Raw genomic sequence first — 26,951 nt, 5'->3', positions numbered from 1 at the left:
AAACTTACAAAATACAGTTGTATTTTGTAAGTTTGCGCCGCTTTTGCATCAAAAAATGCCGCAAATGTGGCGCTAAAAAGTATAAATATGGGCCTAAGTATAATGTTGCTTTCTACAGCCTACATTCTCCGATTGTGTGCTCCTTCAGAAACCCTTGTCCCGTCATCTCCTAAAACTCTGCATGGGCAATTGACCATGATGGGGATTCTTTCTTCTGAGTGACCTACGTCTTACCTTCCATCGTCTTCATATCTTCTATTTGTGAGTATGGCATCCTCTCAGTATCATGCCTGCCTTCCTTCCTCCTTCTCATTGTAATTTTGCAATTTCCAGAAACCTAATTTCAAACATCATAACCTCTTTAAACCCCTAAACCTGCAATCTCCGCCAGCCTGTCTGTCTCACCAACCATTCATCTGAAACCACATAGCCCCCACTAATGATCACGCCTACCTGGTATTAATATATCAGTAACTATTTGGAGTAAATGCATACAATTTTGTTTGTGATTACATGACTAATAGCAATAATTAACAATAACATCTAGATTAAAAACTAACCTTTGATTCCTGAGTACCATTCTTCTTACCATAAAGCACTTTAATTCCTAGTAAGGGGTAGTAAGCACTGTATATTTCCAATGACAATTACAATCCCCTATTTAAGCCCTCATTACAAATGAATTCTAAATTCTGAGGAGGCCACTAACAGCAGTTACAGACTGTACTGGAATTATGAATTTTGTGGATGTGTTATTTTTCACACTGAGATTGTTGATGCTGAAGGCAGCTGAAATCACAATGTTTAAATCCATCGAGAAAGGAGGAATTACAGGGGAATCGGCCCTGGAATTATGGATGTCCCTGGTAATTCCTCATTTTTAAGCAGACCCTCTGGACCTCACTTCCAATTCGCCAGTAAATGTTGCCCGCACCAGTTGCAGGTACCTCTGGCATCCGTAACTCCTGAGAGCCAAAGTCACAGGATAAAGGCCGAAACTTCACATCGTGTTAAGGTTTGAGATAATATCTTATCAAAAAGTCATAGCCCTTCTATTTATCTTTTGTTCAAATTTAGACCAAATCTTTCTATAGCACAGATATTCATTAAAGGTAAAGAGACCATTTTTATCTTATTTCTTTCAAACAATAACAGCAATCTGGTGTCTCAAATGACCCTCAGTAACTAAATGCATTCATACTTTAATTCATTTTCTCAAACTGTGATGCGTTTTAGGCAGTCGGTATCTTGATTATTCATTCAACTACTACAGCCCAAACAAACCACAACCTTTAACTAGCACATTCCGTTTCGTATTTCCACAGAAAAAGCTTCACCACGAGTGAAAATATTTCTCAGCGTCTCTTTATGAGTCCTGCTGTAAATCAGATGGTGACAGAAATGGGAGTCAGCGGTCAAATCATAATTTCAAGATCCACTGTAATCGGGTGAGCCAGAAGTATTCCACCTTGAGGCTGCATCACTTCAAAGAAGGCAACATCTCCGGGTGAAAGGCTGAGCAAAAATGTTCAGGAGGGGGCGCATAAATACTAATTCCACCTCCTTGTGTCTGTCACTAACTCCAGGAGAAATGCCTGGCGGAAAATCGCCCAACTTGCAATGGGCCCTCAGTGGTGACGTCTCTCCCTCCCACTTCCTTTTGATACACCTTGGCCCGTATTTATACTTTTTGATGCTAAACTGCGCTAACGCAGTTTAGCGTCAAAAAGTTTAGCGCCGGCTAACGCCATTCTGAAGCGCCATGCGGGCGCCGTATTTATTGAATGGCGTTAGCCGGCGCTAGCAGACCGGCGCTGCCTGATGTGCGTGGAAAAAAACCACGTACACCAGGCGGCGCCGGCGTTGGGAAAAATGGCGTTAGGGCGTCTTAAAATGGGGCAAGTCAGGTTGAGGCAAAAAAATCGCCTCCACCCGATTTGCGCCATTTTTAACGACGCCCAGACGCCATTTACATGACTCCTGTCTTAGTAAAGACAGGAGTCATGCCCCCTTGCCCAATGGCCATGCCCAGGGGACTTATGTCCCCTGGGCATGGTCATTGGGCATTGTGGCATGTAGGGGGGCACAAATCAGGCCCCCCTATGCCCCAAAAAAATATAAAAATAAAAAAAATTATACTTACCTGAACTTACCTGAATGTCCCTGGGATGGGTCCCTCCATCCTTGGGTGTCCTCCTGGGGTGGGCAAGGGTGGCAGGGGGGGTCCCTGGGGGCATGGGAGGGCAGCTGTGGGCTCATTTTGAGCCCACAGGTCCCTTAACGCCTGCCCTGACCCAGGCGTTAAAAAGAGGCGCAAATGCTGGGTTTTTTGCCCCGCCCACTCCCGGGCGTGATTTTTTGCCCGGGAGTATAAATACGACGCATTTGCGTCGCAGTCATTTTTTTAGACGGGAACGCCTACCTTGCATCTCATTAACGCAAGGAAGGCGTTCACGCAAAAAAATGACGCTCATTCCTCATACTTTGGCGCTAGACGCGTCTAACACCAAAGTATAAATATGGCGTTAGTTTTGCGCCGAATTTGCGTCGAAAATAACGACGCTAATTCGGCGCAAACGGAGTATAAATATGCCCCCTTATGTCCTGCCCGCGTGTACGCCTATGATTTACGTGACATTAATCTTGCTACAGATCAGTCAAGTGCCATAGCACTGTTGGAAAGTACAAACCTTTGACTCTTTCTATCTATCTAAAAAATGAAATGAATGTATATTTATGACCTCATGTTTTGATTTATTAGCTGTGCTTTTATGGGTAGGAATCAAAACTGCGCTGGATTTGATTTTCATCAAGTTGACGTTTCTTGCTATGTTTTTGGTGCATGTCACGAAAGTAAGCAATGGTTATCATACTGCACATGAATATTCCTGAATGAATAGTACAGAGGTGGTGAGCGTGAATATCCGGCTTCACTCGTGCATTCTGCGACAACTTTTCATCCTGATATTACAATTTCCTGCAAATCACTAATGTAACCCCAAAATGTAACCCCAAAATGCAAAATGTGTAAATGTGCTGGTTTTATGGAAGACAAATCAGGTCAGGGACGAGGTGAGTTGTTAAAGTTGAATGGCACCGTTTGCAAAGTGCCTGCCTCCTTTCCTTCTAACTGATGCAGTCCGCTTTGTCCACTGCAAACATAATTTTCCATTATCCCTGGAGAACATTAGCACCCCCCGATAAGTGCTTTATTTCATTTTTAATAAAGACAGACATGAAAAATTAGGAATTTGTCCTTTATTATATACAGCAGGACGTCTAAGTTGAAACATTTAGTGATAGCATTTTGAATATCGCTCGCCTTCATCATAAGAAGTCAGTTATATCCAGAATTGTTCTCGTATACTTTTTTAATCAACAAAACAATTGCATAATATGACGAATATAAATAAACTTTTTGTTTATATAATGAGCAACTGTGTTTGGTTAGTTAGTTATAGGGAGCGGGCCCTTTAAGAAAAAGGGCAGAGAAGCCCCCAATGCTGTATAACATGGTTAAAAAGCATTGACAAACCCCACGGATCTGCATAGGCAAAACTTTTGGCTTTGCCAATGCTTTTTATCAAAGTATTCATTTCTGCCATAACAGCAAATCAAAAGGCCAATTAACCGTTGCATTATAGAATGTACAATACGCTCAGCATGTCTGTGGCTGATCAGTTATGTTCTTATGTGTGAGAGAACAGGGCTGATTGCGGAGCCCCCTAACTTTTTGCCCCCATTTTCCACTTTTTGCTGGTGTTTATATAGACTTTAGTAGTAGATATTTGATATGCCATCTAACCGTAGGTAGAGATCATATCACAATAGTAGTTGTTTCTGTGTACAAACCAAAACAATATTGAGACAGCTGTGGCAGAGATCACTTTTGTAGGTATATGACTACTTTGTAGGGGTGAGCGCAAAGCGCTCCGTCCCTCTTCTGATCTCCCTTTAGGAGGATTTTAACCACACCCATGTTACGTCAGTCACTTTCAGTGGTTCATGGGCTTGCCTTTTAAAATCTGCTTGTTTTCATTTGTGAAAGGCATGCATACATCATTCCTTTTCCGGTGTTTAGCCCTCCTGGAGAGCACCAGTAAACTACTGGAAACATACAAGGCTCCATGTTTTCTGTATGGTTTCTGGACTACTTTTTCTCTTTATTTCGCAGCGCGATCACTCTGTGTTATACACAGCGGGATTGCGCTCATTTTTTTTTTTCATTTAATGTGGCAAGAAAAGTGCAGTTAGGCGTTCACAACGCTAATAGCTCTAACTCGATGTAATGCGATACCCATTGCATTGCAAATGCTTGTCTTGTATTCTTCACACTCTCATTTTGGACTTATGGCTATTAGCGTTTGATTAAGTCTCAGATTAAAAAGCTATCAGAATCTTTGGGGTGTGTCAGTTAAATCCTCTAAGTGGAACCAGTGCATTGAGTTTTTAAAATTTTAGAAGACAATAGCACCAAAAATCACAAAGCACCTCGCACAGTTCTCTGGTCGCAGTGAACTGCGTCAAAGTCACAAGTTCTGGACCACTGCAATGGAGAGCGGGTCAGAAACAGGGACCAGGTTTGTTCTGGTGAAGAATTTATCCTCTCACAGTCCAAGCACATAGTAGTATCCTCTGCCAGAGTTTCGCATTGGCAGGAGCCGCGAGGAGGTCAATGTTGGTGTGAAGAGCAGGCCACTGTTGGAGCATCAATCAATCAATCAATGAAACTGAATTTATAAAGCACAGCTAATCACCGGACAGGGTATCCAGATGCTTCCAGTGCCCAGAGAAAGCATAGAAAAGGAGGGAAAAGCAAGGAGAAGGCATGCAAAAACGGGAGCAAAAGCAAGGCGAAAGCAGTGAAAGCATGGGAAAAGCAAGGGATTTTGTTAGAAATGGTGCTTCTGCTTTGCTATGGTATGTACCTAAGCCAGACAGAACCCACCACTTTAGTCAGGGCAAGTCATACACACACCTAACTTAACCTGTGCTCACCCTCTGGTAGCTTGGTGCAGAGCAGTCAGGCTTAACCTAAGAGGCAATGTGAAAGTATTTGTGTGGCACTTAAATTACAGTAACTCAATGAAGACACCACAAGAAGACTCCAAACAGGTTTAGAAAAATAGGCAAAATTTTTGTTTTAAAAACCATGAAGAATGTAATCAGTAGACCAAGAAATATATAGTTTGAAAGTATTAATTGTAAGAGCAGTGCTTAAATAATTTACGCTCCTTTTCAAACCTTAACAGTAATTCTACTCAGAAAGAATGGCACAATAAAAGAAGCTGTGTCGGGTCTCGTAAGGTCCTACGACGGTCTGGTAAGAGACCAAGGTGCTGTCAGGTAATGTCCCCCAGCTGCCCGCGATGTCCCAGGGGTCAGCTATCGGGTTCACACAATCACAGTACCATAATTGTCTAAGTGCAGCCATCGTCTTGCAAGGTGCATTGCATCACAGCTCCGTGGATGAGGGCGGGGCTGGAGAGCAAGCTACAAGTAGTGCAGGCAGGTCATGAATATGGGGCCTGCATCGCTGGGTGCTGTTCCGCGTCTGCCCAGGTGAGTGGGGAGGTCCAATCAGGGAGTGCACCACAGTGCAGATTCCTCTGGTCATGAGTCTCCCCCTCAGGCTGAGTGAGGGGTTATGAAGTCGGCTGAGGTTGGGGACTGACGTTCTGCACTCCATTTCTCTATTGCACCCACTGGTTTTCAAACATGCTCTCACATGAGCGCTTGTTGGGGAGAGTGGCCTCCGGGCTGGAGGACTCAAGGACGAGGTCAGGGTTGTCTGCAGGACCTCGGGGTCAATAGAGCAGCAAGCAGGCAAAGCCGCTTTACAAGGTTATCGCATTTCCCAGCAGGTGATGAGTATGGACAAGCAAACCATTCCTTGGAGTCATGCTGGAAGGGATCTTCGGTTCTTGGTTGCAGGGCAGAGGTCATCAGGCTGCGGGGCAGCATATCACGGAAGGGCAGCAGTTCCTGGGAACAGTCAATCAGAGCAGAGTGGCAAGTCTTCTGCCACATCAGCCTTTACTCCACCTGAGTTTCATCTTAGTCCAGAAGTGTACTACTGAGTGGGTCCAGAGACACAATACTTATACAAGAAAGTGCCTTTGATGCGGATGGTGACCACAAAAGAATCCTTGTGAAGTGCACAAGTCCCCCTTTCAGGTCAGTCTTGGCTCTAGACAGCCAGTGGGAGCTAATCAGTCCCTTTGTGTGAACTCAAGTCCTTTCCTTTTGAGGTGTAAGTGGAGCCCTCCCCAACCTCCTCCCCAGGAGGACCCTTCAGTATGCAGACAAATGCAGATGTGGCTGAGTATCCTGTGTTATGGGTTTCTCAAGGGAATGCACAAGTTTAGATGTCACCTAGCCCAAGCCAGATGTTTATTGGAAATAGCCTGTAGGAACACAGGGCAGAGAGTGCAGAGAAATGCCCACCTTTTAAAAGTGACAGTTCTAAAACAGTGATAATAAATCTGACTTTACCAGGAAAGAGGATTCATTACTATTTCAACAGCACTAAATATGACGCAGCTCCTCCTTCCAGATTAGGAATTACATCTTAAAGATTTTATAAGGAATTCCCAATGCTGGCCTATGAGAGGAGCTGGCCTCACAATAATGAAAAATTACTTTAGGAGTTTTTCATTACTAGGACATTAAAACCTTAAAGGTACAAGTCCTACCTTTTGCTTACATAGCACCCTGCCCTATGGGCTACCCAGGGCATACCTTCGGGGTAACTTATATGTAAGAAAAGGGAATCTTTTGACTTGGCAAGAGGTTTTAGATGTCAAGTTGATGTGGTGGTAGAACTGCCCATGCAGGCTTTGTCGTGTCAGGCCTGAGGCAGATTTACAGGGCTACTGAAGTGGGTGGGACAATCAGTGCTGGAGGCCCACCATTAGCATTTCATTTTCAGACCCTAGGTATATGGTATACCACTTTACAAAAAGCAAGACAAAAGCAGTGAAAATGAGGAAAAAGAAAGGAGAAGGCACACAACAATGGAGGCAAAAGCAAGGCGAAGGCAGCGAAAACAAGGGAAATGCAAAGAGAAAGCACACGAAAAACGGGAAAAAGCAAGGAGAAAGCAGTGACAACAAGAGAATAGCAAGGAGAAGGCACAAAAAAAGAGGAAAAAAGGAGAAAGTGAAAACGAAGGAAGAGCAAGGAGGTGTCACACAAAAATGGGGAAAAAAGCACAGCGAAAGCAATGAGAACGAGGGAAAAGCAAGGAGCAGGCACACAAAAACAGGGTAAGAAGCAGGGAGAAAGCAGTGAAAATGAGTCAAAAGCAAGGAGAAGGTACACAAAAAATGGGAAAAGCAAAGAGAAAGCAGTGAAAACAAGGGAAATGTAAGGAGAAATCTCTGAAAAATGTGGTAAAAAGCAAGGAGAAGACAAGAGTAGGAGCGATGCACCAACATGGAGAATGCTGACCTGAGAGGCGTTAGCGGAATCTGTTGGTGCAAATAGCATGTCGCTATCGGAACTTCACATTGGTGGGAGACTCAACAATCATGGCTAACACGACGAGTCTGCTCATGGGCACAAAGAGCCGAAAACCTCTGTTTTTTCACCTGCAGTTCAGTCATTGTAGTTTTGCAGCAGAAGAAGTATACACTGATGTCGATGAATAGTCCAGGACTTGGTGGGGCACCTCTCGGGAATTAGGACTCACTCCAGCAGAGGCCAGCAGCAGGGCCCAGTTAGTGCTGGTCAACTGCACAATTGCAGGGAAGGCCTTTGGAAGCTTGTTGATTCCTTGTAGCTCATTCTGGTGATCCTGTGTGGAAGGTATCCTGGTCCAGTCTTCTTTCTTCAGACAGCAGTGAACCCCTTCTTCTTAATCTTCCATAGGTGCAGGAGTGCTCTGATGAGTGGATCGGTGGGTGGCATTCTTATACCCAATGCCAGCTTGTGGATGGAGGATGCCCCATTCTCAAATGTTCCTCCTTTCCTGGGATTGACTCCCATATTTCAAATAGGATACAGGCAGGCAGGGCTATGTGTGAGCTACTTTTGTCAAAGGGAGGGCAACAGCATTAGAAGTAAGGACTGGTATGGTCATAGCCCCCAGGCTATCCTTTGATGATCAGGAAGCGATGAGTACATTCTCCCAGACCATCCTGCTAAGGAGAGACATACCCTTCCCCTCACCTAAGGCCCTTTTGTACCCATGTCTGGAAGGAATACACAGCACTCCACAGGAGAGCCATTCACAATTATGGGATCTTGGACATTGGTAAAAAGGCACATTTGGTGTAGACAGAAAAGTGACAACTTTTTAGAAAGTCATTTTTTCAGATTCGTAATTTAAAATCTCACTTTACCATAAAAGAGGATTTTAAATTACAAGTCAAATGAGCAGAAGTATTTCTCTGTCTTCTCCCAATCTGATGTAATTACTTATAAAATGGAATATGGTAGCCCAATTTTAGTCTATGGGAGAGATAACCCTGCTTATGTGAAAAATAGCACGGTCAGACATGTAAAACTTCAGTACACATGTCCTACTTTTTAAATACCATGCACCATGCCCTATGTGCATTTAGGGCCTACAGTAAGGGTAACATAAGGTTAATTTGCAATTATTCTTCAAAGACGCCACACACCCTGTATGGTCTTCCTGCCAATGGGAGGTTACAACTCTTCCAACAGCGGGCCCTTTGTGTTCCTTACTGAGTATTGTTCACAGCTCTCCCAGGAGGGCAGAAGGCTCTGTTGTTGGCAAGAACTGGAAAAGGTCACTGGAAAAATGTGGGCATCAAAATGGCTATTTACTAAATTTGCCATTTGTGCAAAAGGTACATTAAATTTGACTTGGGCATCAAGTCAGGGTTAATGCAATGATTCTTTTGATACCTTGTAACTCTGTACTCACCAATAGGGGTACTAGCCTTTCAACAGTAAAAACAACAATGTAGGGTTTTAATTCTCAGGACATGTGAAGTTAAGAACAGAACCACATGTTGAACTTTTAAATATAGTGTACCCTGCCTACAGGGCTCAGTTGAACTGCCTTAGGGGTGACTCATAAATATTAAAAAGGAAGATTTGGGCTTTGACATTACTTTAAATTGCAACGTTGAGTTTCAGTTGGAAACTGCTCTGCCAGTCAGCAATGGTGTAATGGGGATCACACTTTGCTTCATAACACTTGTGATGGCACAATAAGTGCTGCAGTCTATGAGATACCCTCAAACGTACAGGCCCTAAGTACCCCTGGTACCATATACCAGGGTCTTATAAATAGGTTAACTCATGCCCTTTTAATGATCAGAGCAGTGGCACTGAGGGCTGTTCAGCAGGCCTCAGTACACCTTCCGAGTCAAAAAGCCAGGAGCATTAGTCCAAAAACGTAGCGGTCATCATGCAAAAAGACACATTGCATTAAAATGTGCCACAGTAATCCATTATTTCATGACTCCATACAAGAAATGGAACGATAATTAGAGTGGAAATATCTGCAATGGATTAGTATGATAAACGTACTACCATCTAATGATAAGTCCTAATAAAACCAAGATAATAAAATGTGTCAGGAGGTCAATTAATTAAACCTGGTGGCATAAATGCCTCACATTACAAGAAGTAAGCAACTATTCCTATTTGGGCACCTTAATGGATTGCCATTGTAAGTGAAAATCTTAACTGGCAATCATTGAGTGAGACTATACAGAGGAACATTAGAATGTCTGTGGCATAATCGCTTAGGTTCATCTTTCGATGTTGATAAGTCATGGCCCTGGCCAAGGCATGTGTTGCAGCAAAAAACACTTTAATTGCAGCTCTTTGAATAGAATAAAATTGTATAAAAGTGAAATATGTAAGCCGGTAAATGACGGGCAATTTGACTCAGGAAGGCAATACTATCCAGAGCACAAGGCTTTTCAATTACTGATATTTGTTGTTAAATTATACATGGACCTTCTAAGATCTCAAACTCTGAAGTGGATTGATTATGTGTCACTAGGATATTCACCAAACAATGGTTCCCTCTCCAAATTTAGTAAATCATAACATTATAAAATGGTCACACGCAGCTAAATGTTTGTGTCTAAAGTGTGAATCTTCCTATGGAGATTTTCAGAAGAAAGATCAGTTAACCCCCTTTTATTTTTATTTGAGGAAGAGATTGACCCTGATGTGAAATATTTGTACACATTCTGATTTGAATGCCTATCCTTCTTGTATTGTGTGGCAGCTTAGAACAGAGTGGTTTTAGAGTGGCGTATTTGAAGACAGAGGGGAATATTTATACTCTGTTTGCGCAAAATTAGGTCATTTTTTCTTTAATCTAATTCGGTGCAAAACCAACTCCATATTTATACATTGGTGCTAGACCCACCTAGTGCCAAATTTATGGAGTTAAAGTAATTTTTTGGAAATGGAAACCTACCTTGCCTTAATGAGGTGCAAGGTAGGCGTTCCCGTGAAAAAAATGACTCTATGGCCTTAACGCCATATTTATACTCCAGTGCAAAAATGGTGCATGGGAGGGAGGAGGGGTCAAAAAAATGGGGCAAAACTTGCTTTGCCCCATTTTTTAACATCTGGGTCAGGGCAGGCATTAGGGGACCTGTGGGCCTATTTCCATGTTGAAACACCATGCAATAAGCCCACAGGTGCCCTCCCGAGGCCCCAGGGATACCCCCACCCACACCAGAGGGACAGCGGAGGATGGGGAACCCCTTCCTAGGTAAGTATAGGTAAGTAAAGGTAAGTATTTTATTTTACTTTTTAAAGTGCCATTGGGGGCCCTGAAATGCCCCCCCCTACATGGCACTGGGTGCATTAGTCATACCCAGGGGACCGTGGTCCCCTGTGCTGGCCATTGGGTTGGTGGGCATGACTCCTGTCTTTCCTTAGACAGGAGTCATGTGGTATGGATGGTTTTGTGTCAGAAAATGACTCTAGGCAGGTTAGAGTCATTTTTTTTACTCTAACCTTCCTAACGTCATTTTTTGGTACAAAAATCTCTTATCCCATACTGCCAGCCCAACCCGACTAAAGTAATTTGTTTTGCCGCTAGTCTCCCCTTTGCACCGGCTTGCACAATTCCATAAATATTGTAGGAAGTTGGCTCTGTATGCACTATTTCAAAGTAAGGAATAGTATGCACAGAGTCCAAGGGTTCCCCTTAGAGGTAAGATAGTGGCAAAAAGAGATAATGCTAATGCTCTATTTTGTGGTAGTGTGGTCGAGCAGTAGGCTTATCAAAGGAGTAGTGTTAAGCATTTGTTGTACATACACAAGCAATAAATGAGGAACACACACTCAAAGACCATTCCAGGCCAATAGGTTTTGGTATAGAAAAATATATTTTCTTAGTTTATTTTAAGAACCACAGGTTAAAATTTTACATGTAATACTTCAAATGAAAAGTATTGCAGGTAGGTACTTTAGGAACTTTGAATAATCACAATAGCATATATACTTTTCACATAAATCACATATAGCTATTTTAAAACCAGACACAGTGCAATTTTCACAGCTCCTGGGGGGAGTAAGAGTTTATTAGTTTTTGCAGGTAAGTAAACCACCTACAGGGTTCAAGTTTGGGTCCAAGGTAGCCCCCCGTTGGGGGTTCAGAGCAACACCAAAGTTACCACACCAGCAGCTCAGGGCCGGTCAGGTGCAGAGGTCAAAGTGGTGCCCAAAACGAATAGGCTTCAATAGAGAAGGGGTTGCCCCGGTTCCAGTCTGCCAGCAGGTAAGTACCCGCGTCTTTGGAGGGCAGACCAGGGTTTTTTTGTAGGGCACCAGGGGGGACACAAGTTAGCACAGAAAGTACACCCTCAGCAGCACGGGGGCGGCCGGGTGCAGTGTGCAAACACGCGTCGGGTTTGTGGTTGAAATCAATGGGAGACCAAGGGGTCTCTTCAGCGATGCAGGCAGGCAAGGGGGGGCTCCTCAGGGGGTAGCCACCACCTGGGCAAGGGAGAGGGCCTCCTGGGGTCACTCCTGCACTGGAGTTCCAATCTTTGAGGTCCTGGGGGCTGCAGGTGCAGAGTCTTTACCAGGCGTCGCGATCTGGGAAGCAGGCAGTCGCGGTCAGGGGGAGCCTCGGGATTCCCTCTGCAGGTGTCACTGTGGGGGCTCAGGGGGGGCAACTCTGGCTACTCACAGTCTCGTAGTCGCCGGGGGGTCCTCCCTGAAGTGTTGTTTCTCCACAAGTCGAGCCGGGGGCGTCAGGTGCAGAGTAGCAAGTCTCACGCTTCCGGCGGGAAACGCAGTTGTTTTAAAGTTGCTCCTTTGAAACAAAGGTGCAGTCTTGGATGAACAGAGCCGCTGTCCTCTGGAGTTTCTTGGTCCTTCTAGAGCAGGGCAGTCCTCTGAGGATTCAGATGTCGCTGGTCCTTGGGGAGAGCGTCGCTGGAGCAGTTTCTTTAGAAGGGGGGAGACAGACCGGTAGAGCTGGGGCCAAAGCAGTTGGTGTCTCCGTCTTCTCTGCAGGGTTTTTCAGCTTAGCAGTCCTCTTCCTCTTAGGTTGCAGGAATCTGAGTTCCTAGGTTCTGGGGAGCCCCTAAATACAAAATTTAGGGGTGTGTTTAGGTCTGGGAGGGCAGTAGCCAATGGCTACTGTCCTTGAGGGTGGCTACACCCTCTTTGTACCTCCTCCCTGAGGGGAGGGGGGCACATCCCTATTCCTATTGGGGGAGTCCTCCAAAATCAAGATGGAGGAATTCTAAAAGTCAGAGTCACCTCATCTCAGGACACCTTAGGGGCTGTCCTGACTGGCCAGTGACTCCTTCTTGTTTTTCTCATTATCTCTCCTGGACTTGCCGACAAAAGTGGGGGCTGTGTCCAGGGGGTGGGCATCTCCACTAGCTGGAGTGCCCTGGGGCATTGTAACACTAAGCCTGAGCCTTTGAAGCTCACTGCTAGGTGTTACAGTTCCTGCAGGGGGGAGGTGTGAAGCACCTCCACCCAGAGCAGGCTTTTGTTTCTGTCCTCAGAGAGCACAAAGGCCCTCACCACATGGGGTCAGAAACTCATCTCTCAGCAGCAGGCTGGCACAGACCAGTCAGTCCTGCACTGAACAATTGGGTAAAATACAGGGGGTATCTCTAAGATGCCCTCTGTGTGCATTTTTTAATAAATCCAACACTGGCATAAGTGTGGGTTTATGATTCTGAGAAGTTTGATACCAAACTTCCCAGTATTCAGTGTAGCCATTATGGAGCTGTGGAGTTCGTTTTTGACAGACTCCCAGGCCATATACTCTTATGGCTACCCTGCACTTACAATGTCTAAGGTTTTGCTTATACACTGTAGGGGCATAGTGCTCATGCACCTATGCCCTCACCTGTGGTATAGTGCACCCTGCCTTAGGGCTGTAAGGCCTGCTAGAGGGGTGACTTACCTATGCCACAGGCAGTGTGAGGTTGGCATGGCACCCTGAGGGGAGTGCCATGTCGACTTAGTCATTTTCTCCCCACCAGCACACACAAGCTGGCAAGCAGTTTGTCTGTGCTGAGTGAGGGGTCCCTAGGGTGGCATAAGACATGCTGCAGCCCTTAGAGACCTTCCCTGGCATCAGGGCCCTTGGTACCAGGGGTACCAGTTACAAGGGACTTACCTGGGTGCCAGGGTTGTGCCAATTGTGGAGACAATGGTACATTTTAGGTGAAAGAACACTGGTGCTGGGGCCTGGTTAGCAGGGTCCCAGCACACTTCTCAGTCAAGTCAGCATCAGTATCAGGCAAAAAGTGGGGGGTAACTGCAACAGGGAGCCATTTCTTTACAAATATGGTGCCCGGCTGGTGCACAGAAACGGTGCTAAACTTTTTGGTGCAAAACTGAGTTGGTGCAGTTTTGGACCAAAAAGTATGAATCAGGGCCAGAGTAACTGTGTTATTAAAACCTTCGGTGACTTGTTATTTCTCAGTGCCCAATGACACACTTCAAAAGAAAATAGATTTTACTGCTACCAATCTTAAATAAGACTAGGAATATCACTTAGGGTTTGGCAGAGTGGAAGCACTGGCATAATTCAGCACGGCTTTCTGCTGACAAACCTTTGGTTCCCTCACTCTGTTTAAATTGATAAAACTCTCTGGGTTTACACTGGCTAAGCTTCTGCTGGTGGCAAAGTCTCTGCTAGGCTCATTAGAATAAACTCTTTACCTAGCTACCTGTCGGTCAAAAGAGCAATTAGTGGACACGCACAAGTTGGGTTGCATTTCTGTTCTTGCAGAGATGTTGGCATTGGGGCCAAAGAGGAGGAAGTCGTTGCCAAACTGGTTTTTGCATGGGTGTGAAGCCCCAGGTAGCTACACCTCTGAGATGGACTAGGGAGCTTCATGTGTAAAGAAAAGAGTTCTGCTATGTTGGGAAACATAATAGAGACAAAACTGAAGTACTGATTTTTGACAATAATTCCTCCCCATGGTCCTCTGCCTGCTGGCCTTCAGACTTTCGGAAAATCCCCACTCTGGCCTTCACCACAAAAAACCTCAGATCATCTAAAGCATATTCCTATATTTGCAAATGGATTAACACGGCGGTTTCCACATGTTTCATGATCCTCAAAGATCTCGGAAAAGTAATTGCTTTACTTTCTTTATCTTCCCGGAAAAATAGTCGTCCACTGGTTAGCCACTTTGCGAGGGGTATGCCAACTCTATCTTGGTCTTTCTATACATCTACGTCACCTGCTGCAAGTTGCTCAGAATGTTGCAACTCGACTACTTCTGAGACTTCACCTGTTAGTAATTCATTAGTTAATAAATTCACTCATTAGTTTGTTGGCATATCCAGTAAAAAATACATGAACGTGAGACAATCTTAGGGGCATATTTATACTCTGTTTGCACCAAATTACTGTCAATTATTTTTACTCTAATTTGGTGCAAAACTAACTCCATATTTATACTTTGGTGTTAGACCCATCTAGCGCCAAATTTATGGAGTTAAAGTCTTTTTTTTGGAAGTGGAAACCTACCTAGCCTTAATGAGATGCAAGGTAGGCGTTCCCGTGCAAAAAATGACTCTATGGCCTTAACACCATGGCCCATATTTATACTTTTTGATGCTAAACTGCGCTAACGCAGTTTAGCGTCAAAAGAATTAGCGCCGGCTAACGCCATTCTGAAGCATCATGCGGGCGCCGTATTTATAGAATGGCGTTAGCCGGCGTTAGCCGACCGGCGCTGCCTGGTGTGCGTGAAAAAAAAACACGTACACCAGGCAGCGCCGGCGTAGGGGAAAATGGCGTATGGGCGTCTCAAAATGGGGCAAGTCAGGTTGAGTCAAAAAAATCGCCTCAACCTGATTTGCGCCATTTTTTTACGACGCCCATCCCCCATTAACATGACTCCTGTCTTAGCAAAGACAGGAGTCATGCCCCCTTGCCCAATGGCCATGCCCAGGGGACTTATGTCCCCTAGGCATGGTCATTGGGCATAGTGGCATGTAGGGGGGCACAAATCAGGCCACCCTATGCCACAAAAAAAAAACAAAAAAAATACTTACCTGAACTTACCTTAATGTCCCTGGGGTGGGTCCCTCCATCCTTGGGTGTCCTCCTGGTGTGGGCAAGGGTGGCAGGGGGTGTCCCTGGGGGCAGGGGAGGGCACCTCTGGGCTCATTCTGAGCCCACAGGTCCCTTAACGCCTGCCCTGACACAGGCGTTAAATTCAGGCGCAAATGCAGGGTTTTTTGCCCCGCCCACTCCCGGGCGTCATTTTTGCCCGGGAGTATAAATACCACGCACATGCCTGGGAGTCATTTTTTTAGACGGGAACGCCTACCTTGTATATCATTAACGCAAGGAAGGTGTTCACGCCAAAAAATGAGGCTAACTCCATGAACTTTGGCGCTAGACGTGTCTAACGCCAAAGTATAAATATGGAGTTAGATTTGCGTCGAATTTGCGTCGAAAAAAACGACGCAAATTCGGCGCAAACGGAGTATAAATATGCCCCCATATTTTTAAAAAAATTATGCACAGGAGGGAGGAGTGGTCAAAAAATGGGGCAAAACTTGCTTTGCCCCATTTTTTAACACCGGGTCATGGCAGGCGTTTGGGGACCTGTGGGACTATTTCCATGGTGGAACACCATACAATAAGCCCACAGGTGCCCTCCCGAGGCCCCAGGGACACCCCCACCCACACCAGAGGGACAGCGGATGATGGGGGACCCCATCCCAGGTAACTATAGGTAAGTACAGGTAAGTATTTTATTATATTTTTAAAGTGCCATTGGCTACATGGCACTTTTCTAAGACAGGAGTCATGTGGTATGATGGTTTTGCATCAGAAAATGACTCTAGGAAGGTTAGAGTCATTTTTTTTACTCTAACCTGCCTAGCGTCCTTTTTTGGTGCAAAAGCCCCTTCCATACTGCCAGCCCAACCTGACTAAAGTCATTTTTTTTGCCGCTAGCCTCCCCTTTGCACCGGCTTGCACCATTCCATAAACATGGTGCCCGGCTGGTGTACAGAAATGGTGCAAGCTGGTACTAAACCTTTTGGTGCAAAACTGAGTTGGTGCCGTTTTGCACCAAAAAGTATAAATCAGGGCCTTAGTTTGAATACTGCAGACACATTGTGGATACTGCAATAACATTTCAATTTATGTAGAACGGCACAACAGCAAATATACACTAGATGGTGCCAAATAACAAGAAAACACCCAAAACGAAACTTCTCGTAGCAAATGGGGAGTGCTGAAGTAGCAAAGTGCTATTTTATCTGGACCCCTTGCTCTGCTGCTTCACGTACTTGGCATTCATTTTAACCTCGTTTGTTTATTCATTTATGAAGGCTTGAACAATAGGAACACCTGGTGAGATTTGAACTTTGGATTTGAGAGTTAAACATCTGCGTCTGTTGGAGGTAGGTTGGTGGAATTTTATTAATAGATATGATAACTTTTTATTGATCAGGAAGCGTTTTAAATCCTAAAATATATTTTTAACTTTCACTAAATGGCACTTGTTGGAAAAACATTCGAAATGACGTGTAGGCTACTTTTTAAATTGTTTTCAATTGTTTCAAGTGTTCTACAGAGAGATTTGAATTTTTTTTATTATTAATAAGACATCCTGTTTTCCGTTTTTAAAGATGTTTTTTCTGCTCACTACAGACAGAAAACCAAGTATGTTTCTGTTTGCATTTATTTTTACATGTCCATCAAACAGAAACAAGGCTCTTTTTTGAGTTATTGTAGAGGACAGAGGTATCATGCCTTTTTGCTTTTGTACACTGATTAGCAGAATGGGTCCGTTTGCAACCACAAAAAGGTATTTTGTTATGTATGAAGCCCAAACTGTGAATCAGAAACACACTACTGAATTGTATTTGGGTTTGCGACCACATAATTATTCACTTCAATGAATTATTCAGTTCATTCAGTTCAATGATTCAGTTCTCACCTGGGAAGAAAGGCAAATAGGTTCAGTCTTCATTCTCAGGCAGCACAGCACAAGGTAGTCCTTCAAGCAGCACAGCAGTCCTTCTCCTGCTATATCCACCAGTCCAGGAGTGGTCTGATCAGTGGCTCTGGAAGTCAAGTATTCATACCTGCAACCAGTCTATGTGTAGGGATACTGACTGTCCTACCCCCCACATCTAGTTCTGGAAAGTTCTTCCCCTTCCCTTGTCAAGGCTTCAAACTGTCTAAGGGTGACAAAAGAAGGGTACACCTTGTGTTAGGTTCTGTTGCATGTTCAGGAGGCAACGTTATGTGAAGTTTAAATGGGGCTGGGCACATCCCCCCCAAGTCATACTGCCATGATGGCTCATTGTGTCCACCCCTAGGTCCACTTTGCGTTACTGCCTGGAAGCAATACACAAACCCCAACAACAGAGCCATTCTGGGTCATTTGACCCAGGACACTGGCAGAAGGCACACATGTTTGGGAAAAGAAAAAAACACATTTCTAAAAGTGACATTTTCAGAATTCTAGCTTAAAATGTGACTTTATCATTAAGGAGAATTTAAAATTAAAATTAATTTGAGTGGAAACTGAATTTTGCTATCTGTTCCCAATCCGAAGTTAGCAGTTATTAAATGTAAAAAGGTAACAAAGTGTTAGTTAATGAAAGAGGCAGGCCGTACAGCAGTGAAAACCAACTTTAGGCGTTTTGATCTGCCAGGACATGTAAAATTTAAGTACACATTTCCTACTTTTTAAATACAATGCCATATGAGACTTTAGAACTACCTCAGGGTGACTTATAGGTATTAAAATATAGTTTGGGCCTCATGAAAGGTTTATTTTTCCAGGTCAAAATAGCAGTTTATAGCTACTCTGCAGGCTGTGCTGGCAGGACCGAGATGTGTTTTATAAGGCTACTTTAGTGAATGTCACAATTAGTGCTGCAGGCCCACAAATAGCATTTAATTTACAGGCCCAGGGTTCATATATTATAAGTTACTAGGGACTGATAAGTAAATTAACTGTGCCAATGAGCTGTAGTACACTTTTACAATGTGTGAAGGAGAAAGCACAAACACATTAGCAGTGGTAAAGTGCACACAAAAAACAATGATGAAATCACCAAAAGAGGAGGGGTAAAGACAAAATGTTTAGGGAAACACCACACCAAAGATGCCAGGTCTAACAAGCATGTTTAGGGCATCCCTTCCAAATACCAAATCACAGTGGTATATATTTATATATTGCAACTGAAATTAGGTTGCAAAACATTAATACTTTAGCAACTAGTGGAAGCTAGTGCTAATGCATTTGCAAATGGTAAGGGGCTCTCAAGTTACTCCTTTCACTTTGGGAATGTTGAGAAAACCCTTTTTTAACTGAAAGCAGGCCTGACTAGTTGTGGTTGTGTATATACAAAAGCATTTCACCGTTATATAGAAAGACGTAGCAAAACTAAAAACGCTGCACTAGTGTGTCAATCCACATCTGTATGACCAAAGTCTTCATCAGCAGAAAGCTGCATTAAACAAGGGCTTCCCTACTGAGTAATCATGCTGACCTGGAGTGGACAAAAGAGTACCCCATAAACCCTGACCCGCCCCAGAGTTTCACAAAACTAGGGCCTATATTCATCTTATTGCGTTGAGAGAATAGGCAGCCCCACTCAAACCCCTTGAATGCTTTCTGTTTGTCCACCAGGTACACAGCTTGGGGATCTTCCATTAGCGCAGCTGTTGCTGGTGTATTTGTTTAAGAGCTGGGTAATGTGCCAGGTAGTGCTGTCCAGCATGAATCCTCTTTATTCTGAATTGACTAGAGATCCAATACCTCTGAACGGTCAGTTTGACAACGTCTCAACACCTTAGCGTCAGTGTTAGTAAACAAAGTAGGACTTAGGCATAATAATGATAAATGAATCTTTTTACATTTTCCAAATATGTGCCTCACTGTCTGTGCAAGCCTTTTTATTAGTTCCAGATGGAGACCGTTAGTTCCAGATGGAGACCGCTGGATCTGGGTGTCTTCTAGAACTGGAGCTTGTCCAGTGCTGTGGAGAGTGCCTCTTTGAATATTTGCCCATTAATAGGTTCCTTAGGATTTGGCGAGCTGTTTCGTGTGAAATCTGAAATAAAGGATGTTGTCCATTTTGCAATGCTGTGATGAATAAAAGAACAAGGCACTGCAAAAAAGTTTGCCAATAATAGTGCCTTCTTTTGTCCATCAGATGCCACACTACATCAGTATCTGACCTCCTAGTATGTCTTACTTTCTCATCCCTACTACCCAGCCAGTAGAACGTCTCCCAGTCTTATTTATGCATTCATATGTAAATCTTTGTGATGCCATGCAAGAAACTTAGTTGCAGCTAAGACTTTTAGGGATAACTTTCTCATCCCCAGTTCCCTCAATGCATTGCTATCCCAACGAGGCTAAGTATTGCCCTTCAAGTTTAATGGTCATTGTTCTCAACACAATTGCCACTTGCATCTTCTCCAGTTTTTACTTCTGACCTAGGCAGGTCCTAAAGGCCTCCAAAACATCTGCTACAATGGAACAGATTCTATGTTCATCTCAAAGTAAGGTTTGATCTCATAAGAAAATATGGATGAACCATCGAGCAGCTGCAAAAGTCCAGAAGCATCATCTTTATACCAGTCTTCGCCTCTGTCTTCAAATCTCAGTGAATGTTCCACACATGACTGATACTCATTACAACAGGAGCAGGATCAGATAAGTAACACACCAGTATTGATGTTCCAGATGCTATGCAGACATCTGACTCAGGCAGAAAAAGCAATTAACTGGAAAACTGTACTCATGTTTTGAAGGGTATCAGGAACACCAAGGGCCTCATTTCCAAGAATCTGATGCATCATCCTTGATGCGTCAGAGTTCTTGTGCTTCCTGCACATCCCCCAACCATGACATGGATGCACTATATTACAATACATAGTTCCATGGTGCTTGTTTTCACAGATGTGTCAGAATTTCTGATGCATCTGGTAGTGATAAACTCACATATTGCTGGAGTAGCGCCATTAAACTGATGCAACTCCAGCAATGTGAGTAGTCGCCAATAGGAACAAGCCCTGTCTCAATGTTATACCTTCTCTGAGCAGGAGGTAAAAATTTTGATGCAGTGAAGTCTCAGACTGATACAATGAAATGTTGTAAATTTCAGTGTGTCAGTTCTGCATGGCTTTTCCTGTGGTAACGCCTACCATGCATACATTATACCTGGCACAGGTGTCATGTGACGCAGGGCTTTTACAAACTGGTGCACTAGGCCCAATGTGGCAGTTTGTAAATATGGAGCAGTGTATTGCACTCCTAGCACCACCACTTTGTCAAACAAAATGAAGCAGCGGTGGTACAAAGGACTTGTAGATGAGGCCCCAAGTATCATATAGACACAGTGAGGTTCCAAAATGGTCCAAGATTTTCTGGGTCTGTGATTGGCTCGTGCTGCACTTGTCCATGTTTACTACTCCTTTGAAGTCTCCTGAAATAATAGCCATTCCATATGGAGCAAGAACAATCAAAGATTGGGACATGTCAAAAATGCCACCATCAATGAGGGTTAGACAGAAACATTTAAAGTGTACATACCTATCCTTCAAGTGTACCAATAAAGTGATGTATTGTCATGTTAGAAATTGGGTCTCTAGTTGTCAGAGGTATGCACACTGTCCAAAGAGGGACCACTATCCTAGTCAGGATAAATCACAACACAACCAAAATTATCCTATGCTCACCCTCCGGTAGCTTGACGCAGAGCAGGCAGGCTTATTTTAGAAGGCAATGTGTAAAGTACTTGTGCCATTACTCATACAGTAACACAGTGAAAACACCACAAAATGTTCTCCCCACCAGTTTAGAAAAATAGATAATATTTTTCAGAATAAAACAAGACAATATGACAAAAATCCAAAATGAAATAGTCACAATATCACTTTTTAGAGGTTAAAGTAAGTCTTTATCATAGGAATCGAAGGATTTATCTCTTTAGCACAAAGTACCTGGAATGCCTCAAAAATAATGATGCAGAGAGCCTCAGAGGAGGTGATGCATTAGAAAGTAAAGCTATGTGTCGCATTTTCCAGTGCGGCGAAGGTGATAACTCAATTCTTTTCTTGTGGGCAAGGTGATGTGTCAATTTCCGGGTGTGCAGCCTTGGTTCCGTACTGTGGTGCGGGGATCATTTGATGCTCAGGAACGCTGTATGGAAAATACAAACACACTGTGATGATCAAAGAGGTGCTGCATCAATTTCATAGGGGCTACTGCGAGTTTTCATCCCCAAGACAAGTGTTGCATCAATTTTGTGGGCATTGCATCGCTTTTTCTGGTGCAGTGGATTTTCTCTCTCAGGTGAAGTCTTTTATGGCCCTGAGACTTCTTAACAGGAGGCAAGCTCAGTCCATGTCCTTGGAATCACTTGTAGGGTAAGGGAAAACCCTTCCAGCAGAGTTAGGAAGCAGCAGGCATGAGGGCAACAAGCATGAGAGCATTCCTTTTTAGAAAAGCAGTCCAGTTGAGTCTGTTGGGCAGCACGGCAATCCTTATGACAGTCAAGTTGTAGGTTCAGACGTGTCTGATTTGAGGGGGTCACAGACCCAATATATATATATATATATATATATATATATATATATATATATATATATATATATATATATATGTATCTATATATGTATATACCTAAATGTGCCTTTGAAGTTGGAGAAACTGCAAAGAGTGGTTTTGAAGTGCATCAGTTCCCCTTTCAACCCAGTTCAGTCTGCCAGGAGCTCAGTGGAGGGTTATCCGTCCTTTGTTTGAGGTCAGGTCACTAGTATTTGAAGTATAAGTGAGAGCCCCTCCACCCTTCCTGCCCAGGAAGATCCACCAGTATGCAGATGAGTGCAGATGCAGCTGGGTGTCTTGTATTTATGGCTGTTTGGGTGGAATGTACAAGGGGCAATATCAACCAGCACAGCCCAGACGTAGATTGGAGACAGGCTATAAGGCACAGAGAGCAGTACATGCAGAGAGATACCTACTTTCTGGAATTTCTAAAATAGTAGTGTTAAATCCAATTTCACCAGTAAGTCGGATTTTTCACTTCCATTCTAGCCATACCAAGCATGACAATGCCACTCATTCCAGATCAGAAATTACCACTTAAAAGTATATAAGGGGATTTCCAATGCTGGCCAATGAGAGGAGCAGGCTTCATATTAGTGAAAAACTACTTTGGGTGTTTTTTACTACCAGGGAATGTAAAACTTACAAATACATGTCCTACCTTTTACTTACATAGCACCCTCCCTATGGGCTAACTAGGACCTCCCTTAGTGGTGACTTATATGTAGTAAAAATGAGGATTTCAGGCTTGGCAAGTACTTTTAAATGCCAAGTCGAAGTGACAGTGAAACTGCACACACAGGCCTTGCAATGGCAAGGGAGAGGGCCTCCTGGGGTCACTCCTGCACTGGAGTTCCGATCTTTGAGGTCCTGGGGGCTGCGGGTGCAGAGTCTTTACCAGGCGTCGGGATCTGGGAAGCAGGCAGTCGCGGTCAGGGGGAGCCTCGGGATTCCCTCTGCAGGTGTCACTGTGGGGGCTCAGGGGGGGCAACTCTGGCTACTCACAGTCTCGTAGTCGCCGGGGGGTCCTCCCTGAAGTGTTGTTTCTCCACAAGTCGACCCGGGGCGTCAGGTGCAGAGTAGCAAGTCTCACGCTTCCGGCGGGAAACCCAGTTGTTTTAAAGTTGCTCCTTTGAAACAAAGGTGCAGTCTTGGATGAACAGAGCTGCTGTCCTCGGGAGTTTCTTGGTCCTTCTAGAGCAGGGCAGTCCTCTGAGGATTCAGATGTCGCTGGTCCTTGGGGAGAGCGTCGCTGGAGCAGTTTCTTTAGAAGGGGGGAGACAGACCGGTAGAGCTGGGGCCAAAGCAGTTGGTGTCTCCGTCTTCTCTGCAGGGTTTTTCAGCTTAGCAGTCCTCTTCCTCTTAGGTTGCAGGAATCTGAGTTCCTAGGTTCTGGGGAGCCCCTAAATACTAAATTTAGCGGTGTGTTTAGGTCTGGGAGGGCAGTAGCCAATGGCTACTGTCCTTGAGGGTGGCTACACCCTCTTTGTACCTCCTCCCTGAGGGGAGGGGGGCACATCCCTATTCCTATTGGGGGAGTCCTCCAAAATCAAGATGGAGGAATTCTAAAAGTCAGAGTCACCTCAGCTCAGGACACCTTAGGGGCTGTCCTGACTGGCCAGTGACTCCTTCTTGTTTTTCTCATTATCTCTCTTGGACTTGCCGACAAAAGTGGGGGCTGTGTCCAGGGGGTGGGCATCTCCACTAGCTGGAGTGCCCTGGGGCATTGTAACACTAAGCCTGAGCCTTTGAAGCTCACTGCTAGGTTTTACAGTTCCTGCAGGGGGGAGGTGTGAAGCACCTCCACCCAGAGCAGGCTTTTGTTTCTGTCCTCAGAGAGCACAAAGGCCCTCACCACATGGGGTCAGAAACTCATCTCTCAGCAGCAGGCTGGCACAGACCAGTCAGTCCTGCACTGAACAATTGGGTAAAATACAGGGGGTATCTCTAAGATGCCCTCTGTGTGCATTTTTTTAATAAATCCAACACTGGCATAAGTGTGGGTTTATGATTCTGGGAAGTTTGATACCAAACTTCCCAGTATTCAGTGTAGCCATTATGGAGCTGTGGAGTTCGTTTTTGACAGACTCCCAGGCCATATACTCTTATGGCTACCCTGCACTTACAATGTCTAAGGTTTTGCTTATACACTGTAGGGGCATAGTGCTCATGCACCTATGCCCTCACCTGTGGTATAGTGCACCCTGCCTTAGGGCTGTAAGGCCTGCTAGAGGGGTGACTTACCTATGCCACAGGCAGTGTGAGGTTGGCATGGCACCCTGAGGGGAGTGCCATGTCGACTTAGTCATTTTCTCCCCACCAGCACACACAAGCTGGCAAGCAGTGTGTCTGTGCTGAGTGAGGGGTCCCTAGGGTGGCATAAGACATGCTGCAGCCCTTAGAGACCTTCCCTGGCATCAGGGCCCTTGGTACCAGGGGTACCAGTTACAAGGGACTTACCTGGGTGCCAGGGTTGTGCCAATTGTGGAGACAATGGTACATTTTAGGTGAAAGAACACTGGTGCTGGGGCCTGGTTAGCAGGGTCCCAGCACACTTCTCAGTCAAGTCAGCATCAGTATCAGGCAAAAAGTGGGGGGTAACTGCAACAGGGAGCCATTTCTTTACAAATATGGTGCCCGGCTGGTGCACAGAAACGGTGCTAAACTTTTTGGTGCAAAACTGAGTTGGTGCAGTTTTGGACCAAAAAGTATGAATCAGGGCCAGAGTAACTGTGTTATTAAAACCTTCGGTGACTTGTTATTTCTCAGTGCCCAATGACACACTTCAAAAGAAAATAGATTTTACTGCTACCAATCTTAAATAAGACTGGGAATATCACTTAGGGTTTGGCAGAGTGGAAGCACTGGCATAATTCAGCACTGCTTTCTGCTGACAAACCTTTGGTTCCCTCACTCTGTTTAAATTGATAAAACTCTCTGGGTTTACACTGGCTAAGCTTCTGCTGGTGGCAAAGTCTCTGCTAGGCTCATTAGAATAAACTCTTTACCTAGCTACCTGTCGGTCAAAAGAGCAATTAGTGGACACGCACAAGTTGGGTTGCATTTCTGTTCTTGCAGAGATGCTGGCATTGGGGCCAAAGAGGAGGAAGTCGTTGCCAAACTGGTTTTTGCATGGGTGTGAAGCCCCAGGTAGCTACACCTCTGAGATGGACTATGGAGCTTCATGTGTAAAGAAAAGAGTTCTGCTATGTTGGGAAACATAATAGAGACAAAACTGAAGTAGTGATTTTTGACAATAATTCCTCCCCATGGTCCTCTGCCTGCTGGCCTTCAGACTTTCGGAAAATCCCCACTCTGGCCTTCACCACAAAAATCCTCAGATCATCTAAAGCATATTCCTATATTTGCAAATGGATTAACACGGCGGTTTCCACATGTTTCATGATCCTCAAAGATCTCGGAAAAGTAATTGCTTTACTTTCTTTATCTTCCCGGAAAAATAGTCGTCCACTGGTTAGCCACTTTGCGAGGGGTATGCCAACTCTATCTTGGTCTTTCTATACATCTACGTCACCTGCTGCAAGTTGCTCAGAATGTTGCAACTCGACTACTTCTGAGACTTCACCTGTTAGTAATTCATTAGTTAATAAATTCACTCATTAGTTTGTTGGCATATACAGTAAAAAATACATGAACGTGAGACAATCTTAGGGGCATATTTATACTCTGTTTGCACCAAATTACTGTCAATTATTTTTACTCTAATTTGGTGCAAAACTAACTCCATATTTATACTTTGGTGTTAGACCCATCTAGCGCCAAATTTATGGAGTTAAAGTCTTTTTTTTGGAAGTGGAAACCTACCTTGCCTTAATGAGATGCAAGGTAGGCGTTCCCGTGCAAAAAATGACTCTATGGCCTTAACACCATGGCCCATATTTATACTTTTTGATGCTAAACTGCGCTAACGCAGTTTAGCGTCTAAAAAATTAGCGCCGGCTAACGCCATTCTGAAGCATCATGCGGGCGCCGTATTTATAGAATGGCGTTAGCCGACCGGCGCTGCCTGGTGTGCGTGAAAAAAAAACACGTACACCAGGCAGCGCCGGCGTAGGGGAAAATGGCGTATGGGCGTCTCAAAATGGGGCAAGTCAGGTTGAGTCAAAAAAATCGCCTCAACCTGATTTGCGCCATTTTTTTACGACGCCCATCCCCCATTAACATGACTCCTGTCTTAGCAAAGACAGGAGTCATGCCCCCTTGCCCAATGGCCATGCCCAGGGGACTTATGTCCCCTAGGCATGGTCATTGGGCATAGTGGCATGTAGGGGGGCACAAATCAGGCCCCCCTATGCCACAAAAAAAAACAAAAAAAATACTTACCTGAACTTACCTTAATGTCCCTGGGGTGGGTCCCTCCATCCTTGGGTGTCCTCCTGGTGTGGGCAAGGGTGGCAGGGGGTGTCCCTGGGGGCAGGGGAGGGCACCTCTGGGCTCATTCTGAGCCCACAGGTCCCTTAACGCCTGCCCTGACACAGGCGTTAAATTCAGGCGCAAATGCAGGGTTTTTTGCCCCGCCCACTCCCGGGCGTCATTTTTGCCCGGGAGTATAAATACCACGCACATGCCTGGGAGTCATTTTTTTAGACGGGAACGCCTACCTTGCATATCATTAACGCAAGGAAGGTGTTCACGCCAAAAAATGATGCTAACTCCATGAACTTTGGTGCTAGACGCGTCTAACGCCAAAGTATAAATATGGAGTTAGATTTGCGTCGAATTTGCGTCGAAAAAAACGACGCAAATTCGGCGCAAACGGAGTATAAATATGCCCCCATATTTTTAAAAAAATGATGCACGGGAGGGAGGAGTGGTCAAAAAATGGGGCAAAACTTGCTTTGCCCCATTTTTTAACACCGGGTCATGGCAGGCGTTTGGGGACCTGTGGGACTATTTCCA

The sequence above is a fragment of the Pleurodeles waltl genome, chromosome 8 (assembly GCF_031143425.1).
Source record: "Pleurodeles waltl isolate 20211129_DDA chromosome 8, aPleWal1.hap1.20221129, whole genome shotgun sequence".
NCBI classification, from domain to species: domain Eukaryota; kingdom Metazoa; phylum Chordata; class Amphibia; order Caudata; family Salamandridae; genus Pleurodeles; species Pleurodeles waltl.
Note: the sequence above shows the minus strand (reverse complement) of the source record.